Raw genomic sequence first — 6,371 nt, forward strand, 5'->3', positions numbered from 1 at the left:
TATTGGAACTATTGGGTCTAAATGAGTCTTAGTAGCATGAGCCTTGACTTTCCTAGGAGCAGGTTCGGGATCTCCTGGGGTCTCCTTTTTAGATCTTGACTGTGATATAGCATGACCTATTGATTGGCATCCTGCATAGAAGGCTGGTAAATTGTCATATTCAATAGAGACGAAGAGGACAAAACCTTACCGTTCAACCAGAATTTGATCAGGCAAAGAATTCTTAAGATTAATGTCGATCAAGACTCTGGCAAAGTGACCAAAAGATCTAGATTTTGTTGCCTCATCCAAAGAAATGGGAGTTCCAATCCCTCCAGCAATTGAAAATATAATTATAGGACTCCAATATTCTTGGGGGAGACCCAGAATTTTGACCCAACATTGCGCGTGTGTAACTTTTTGAAGAGCAGGGTTGAAATCAGGGGTCCATAAGGCTAATCTCAGTATCCCAGGCTTTAGATTCCAAGAGCCAACAACACAAATCCTTCTCATGTCATCAATGGATGCGAAAGAGAAATCATAGAATCCTTTACCTAAGGAAATGACACTCCATTTTCCGACCATGTTCCATACCTTTAAGAGTTTATCTTTGAGTTCATTGAACTTCATTCGGTGATCTGCTCTGGCTAGAATAAGACGACCATGCAGGTGAGATTTACACCTCTGCAATCCAGCAAGGTACTCCGCATCTGGGATCTTTAGAGCAATTCCATCACCCTTGATACAAGGAAGTGGCAACTGAGAAATATTGAGATCATTGTCCCCTTTTAGTGCTTGAGCAAAAGAGGGCTTTGGGGGAGCTGAAACTTTATCATTCATAACCCTATTGATGAGAGATTGGATATGACATTAATGAAAATAATATTTACTAACTCTATAAAAAGAATGAATTGGATATTAACTAGTGAATTTTATTTAATGTCTTTTATATTTTTTTTGGTTTACTACAGGTATCCTTGCACTGGAGGAAATCCTGTTCGAGCCGAGAACATCTACAGATACGTGAGGCTAACTCTCCCAGCGGACATTTTTTCATCCACAAGATTCGAACCCGAGACCTTGCTTAAGGAGAATCAAGCATGTGTCACTTGAACCAACGTATGTTGGTATTTAATGTCTTTTATATAAAGAAATTTCATGTGGATTACCAATAACATTGGTGAAATGGTACAAGGCTCTCCTCTATTTTAAGGAATTATACAAGAGTACAAGACTCAAACCATTGTTAGGTCTTGAGAGTAGGAGTGAGGGATAGTCAACTAGTATAATTTGTTAAGTTATTTTACAAATTGATAATGATTATCAAATAAATTAAGAGAAAATATTATATGCATTAATAATATAATTTTTAAACTATCAACGTGTCATTATTATTATGTTAATCAATCATTAGTTATTAATAAAAATAATACACTTCAATAATGAATTATAAATCAATCGTGTAAAAGTCTTTACTTGAAGAGCATAAAAATATTTATCTCACAAATTAAAAAAATTATTTTAAGAAGTAACACTAAATAGTTATTAAATAACCAACACTATTTATAAAACATAGTGCTTCTATTATGAAGTGATAAATAAGTGGTTATAATAAAGGAGTAACACTTAATTAAATAAGTGGTTATAATAAAGGAGTAACACTTAATTACATTTATAATCTCTCAAATATAACATTTTAAATTGATGGTTTTTTAAGGTGATAAGTTGATGAATATTTTAGTTTTCCTACTATAAGACATGATAACATTTTTTAAATGAGTTAGTGGGTTTATTTGATATTTAATTACTGTTGAAAGTCATCGGTAAAAGATAAATAATCATACAGATATCACAAAAAATTTATACATATGAAAATTTGTTTTATTATATTTAAGTCACTATATTTATGATTTTGTTATATCAGTATAGGTTGTATATATAGTAGTTGGGAATGTTGGTAGAAGTCTTTACCTAATACTTTCAGATGTTGTCCATTATTGTAGGTGTTATAGCTGAATCATGATTTTATTATACCTACAATTTTATTTCATTAGTATTAGACTTAGTGATAATACTGAATTTGGTTGATGAAAGACCTAAACCTATACCCACAATCCTACACCTATGAAATTATTCCATTACAACATGTTTTAGTGACTCATCATAGTGGCTATTAACACCCATGTTTTAGTGACCCCGTATTATACTAATTAAAAACGAAAATAAAAAATAAATTGAAGATCTTAACTTAAAAGAATGTACTAATTTCATATTTCAATTTCGCACTTTTTGTTAGAGTTGAAAATAAAAAATAATAAAAAGGTTCTAATTAAGCACTTATAGGCTCAATAATGATGGAGTATCATTTCATATAATTTTTCTCCCATTTTATTTTAAATATAATATAAATAATTAAGCACTTATGAGCTCTAAGGTGCCATTTAAATAATTTGTCTCTCATTTCGTTTTTTATTTTGAATAAAATTAAAAATAATAAAAATGTTTTAATTTAACACTTAGACTAAATAATGGTAGGATGCTATTTTAAATAATTTCCTCAAAATTTCGATTTTTGAATAAAAATTTTAAAATTGTTTCAAAAGGCTTAATAATCACTTATTAGCCTAAAAACAGAGAAAACCCTTCTTTTAAAAACTTTTATTAATTAAATAAAAATAAAACAAATGTATTTTTTGCCATTTTTTGATATTTAAATGATTACTTTCACTTATTTGTGGGTAATTTGATAATTGTGTTTTTAGGTGTTCAAATGCCAATCCGAATTTTTAAAAAGGATAATAAATTGTCTAATTTAATTTCAAGTTTTCAATTTTGAAAGAAATAAAAATTGTTTAAAATGGTAGTCAATTTTGTGTCATCAGTTATATTTTGGCACGTATAGAAATTCATTTATAAATGAAAATGATATCCACACCTAACACAAAATCAAGAATAAAAAACTCTCACAAAATCTTGTGCATTATTGCGTTGTCACATCAATATCGAGGAAGTCTGGAATTGTCGTCTTGACATTATATACTTCAATTTTCATGTGGTTCAGGTATAAAAACCTTTTCCATTCATTATCACATTTTTATTTTCATTTAACATATACAATTGTAATATTATTAATCATGATAATACCAATAATCATATTTTTTTGGTACATGACAGAAAGCTATAACGAAAAAACCAAGAAAAAGAGAAATTATCCTAGGCCACTACAACCAAGTTGTAGAATGCCTAAGACCTGAATAGGATGTGAATCATGAAAGTGCAAAGTATTAAGAATAACACTAGCCTATCTTAGCGTATGTTTTGATGAGGACAATGTTCTAACAAAGCTTGAAGATGACTCAACAATCAACATGCCTTATGCTCATTTGGTCATATCTAGAGTATGAAATAAATTGAGTCTATAACCTAAGTAGTCTGGGATGTGTGCTGTAGTAAGTGAGTATAGGTTAGGTGAAACTAGATGCTAATCTCTTAAGCCATCACAATTAAACTCCCATATAAATGAGATACATCATCTAGTTAATCGTATGTTCATGCATATATCATACATGTTATTTGTGCATATTAGGCATAATATAAATGGTAAAACATGTATACATATTGCACATAACATATGAGAAGTTTGCCTTGTGAAACATATGCATAAATGCTCCAGTTAATCGATTAACATGTAAGCTTAATCGATTAATGTGACTGATTTTCTGTTGAATGTGTGTTTTCTGTTTTAACTGATTTGATTGTCATTCTGTAAGTTAGTTAATCGATTAAATGGTAGTCTTAATCGATTAACGTGTCTGCTTTATGTTATAACTGAAATCTGTTTTAGCTGTTGTAACTACTTAACTGTTTAACTGTTTTTGCAACGTCTTAAACTGCTTATTCACTGTGCTATAAATATGAGGCTTCACTCAGAGCTCATTAGCATTCATTCTATTTGTTTAGAGCTGTAATAGAGAGCATTTTGCATTCGTATTTTCACTGTTATTTTGCTTGAGGGTTGCATGTGTGAGAAGAGAGATTATGTTGTTTTCCTGTAACATACTTTATGTTTCTGCATAGTTTGATATTCATTTGATACTGCTCACATGATCATGCATTAGATTCTAATCGAAAGAAATTTGTTGTATACTGTATTCTGATTAACTCACCTTCATATTGATGACTTAATTGATTAGGATAAGGGTTAATCGTTAGTCTTTACATTGTAATATCTTAGGTTTTATGTGCTTAGAATACCTTGTTTTTTTTAACGTGTATTGTGTAGTCTGGATTTGTCTCTTGGTGTGAAATCACCATAGAGGTTGAAGTTCTTCACCAAGGCAGGGAGGTCTTGATTTGAGGATAAGATTCTTGGCTGGGGCTTGTTCGCGAGAAAGGTTTTCTCAAGAGGCGAAAGGGTAGAAGTCAAACCAGGTTTTAGAGATCCTAGATTTCAAGAAGGGAGCATCCCTTGTGCTTGTAAATTGAATTGGTAACTGTATCTTAATTCAATATTGTGAAGAAAGAAAGAGAAGGGGAGGCCTGGATGTAGTTTGTAGTGGACCGCAAATGAACCAGGATAAAAATCCTTTTGCACTATTCTTTCTTTCTTTATCTTGTTTTCTATTTCTTACATTGATACACTGAATATATACTTGAGAATTTGGATATCTGTTTAATGCTATATGGTTAACACTTGTATGCAATTATATCTGAAATATATCTATTTAAAGTGTATCTTATTTGTTGTGCAATTTGCTTGTTCAATCAATCTGTTCTGTAACTGTGTTAATCGATTAAACCCTTCCTTTAATCGATTAACTGGATAGTTTTTCCAGTTGTTGGGTTGTTGTTAAACAACGGTAATTTTTAACCGCCACACCTATTCAACCCCTTCTAGGTGTTCCTAGACCACTGATACCTAACAAATCATAGTGAATACAATTAGTAGTGGGACTATGCACTGCCAAAGCCGCCCCTGCTATCAATTGCCATGTTTTGTTCTCTTTGCACATGAACTACTGAAACCTTCCAACTCTGATGCAAAATTTCTAGGATGTCTACCACCATTATCCCATACTGGTGGAGATTAATATTACTCCTATTTTTCAGAATTTGTACCACTTCTCAGCAATCTAATTCATACAAGAGTTTGGAGACTCCTTTGGACGAGGCAAGATCCAATCCTCTTTTAGTGGCTATCAACTAAGCAAGAATCATATCACCATTGTCTTCCCTACAAGAAAATCCTGCAATATAGACACCACGTTCATCTCTTAAGACCCCACCACTTGTCATAGTAGAAGATCTTGCACAAAATCCTCCATCAGCATTAAGTTTTATCCAACCTGTTGGACGAGGTATCTATAGTAAAGCTTGAAGATACACCTTATAATTCATCCCTCTATAGCATTCCTCATCAAAAAAATAATTCTTAATCATGTGAACTAAGTCTTTAATGCTCCAATGTTAGTAACTTAATATACTTGAAATGTAAATAATAGTACACAAGAACAGAGTGGAAAAGTACATCGAAAAAAAAAACAAAGTGGAAAATATACTTGAATTGTACATAATAGTAAAAGGCTGCAAAATTAGTTATGTTTAGTATATATGGAATGAAATTAGTATATATGGAATGAAATTCGTTGGACTTATAAGGTGATCTGATGGTGAAGAAGGAGGTTGTAAGGAATGGAGTGCAGGAGGTCGTAAGGAATGAAGTGCAGGATGTTGTGAGTTCGAGTTCCACCATTAACAAAAAATGGGAGTTATAAGGTGGTTTGATGGTTAGGGTGAAGGAGGTTGAGGGTGGAGGCTCACCCATAACAAAATATTAACATACTAACAACTATAAAAAATGTAGAAAAATCTTTTGGCTCAATCGCATTGGGCATTGGACTTTGATATCCAGGTTCGAGAGTTGATTACACATTAGGGAAGGGTGGAGGCTCACCCATAACAAAATACTAACATACTAACAACTATAAAAAATGTAGAAAAATCTTTTGGTTCAATCGCATTGGGCATTGGACTTTGATATCCAGGTTCGAGAGTTGATTACACATTAGGGAAGGTATTAGCACCCTAGTTGCTCATTTGAACGGTACCCTACTATATTGCATAGATTATTAATTATGTTATTATTATATTTTTACCAAAAAACTTTATTTTATTATTATGTCTGACAAGAGTGATCTTGGTCCTCCGTATCCTCATTATGGGAATTAAGACTATGTAGCTCTTTGGGTAGAAAAATGTTTGTTGGTTAGGTTAATTTTATTTCCTAAAAAATAGTAACGTTTAAATTATTCTTGAAAAAGAGATATGAGCGAAGCATGACCCTTACGTCCGATACCGCATCTCATATTAAAAATTGGTTAAGAAATTCTAAT

This window comes from Lupinus angustifolius, chromosome LG09 (genome assembly GCF_001865875.1).
Source record: "Lupinus angustifolius cultivar Tanjil chromosome LG09, LupAngTanjil_v1.0, whole genome shotgun sequence".
In the NCBI taxonomy this organism is placed as follows: domain Eukaryota; kingdom Viridiplantae; phylum Streptophyta; class Magnoliopsida; order Fabales; family Fabaceae; genus Lupinus; species Lupinus angustifolius.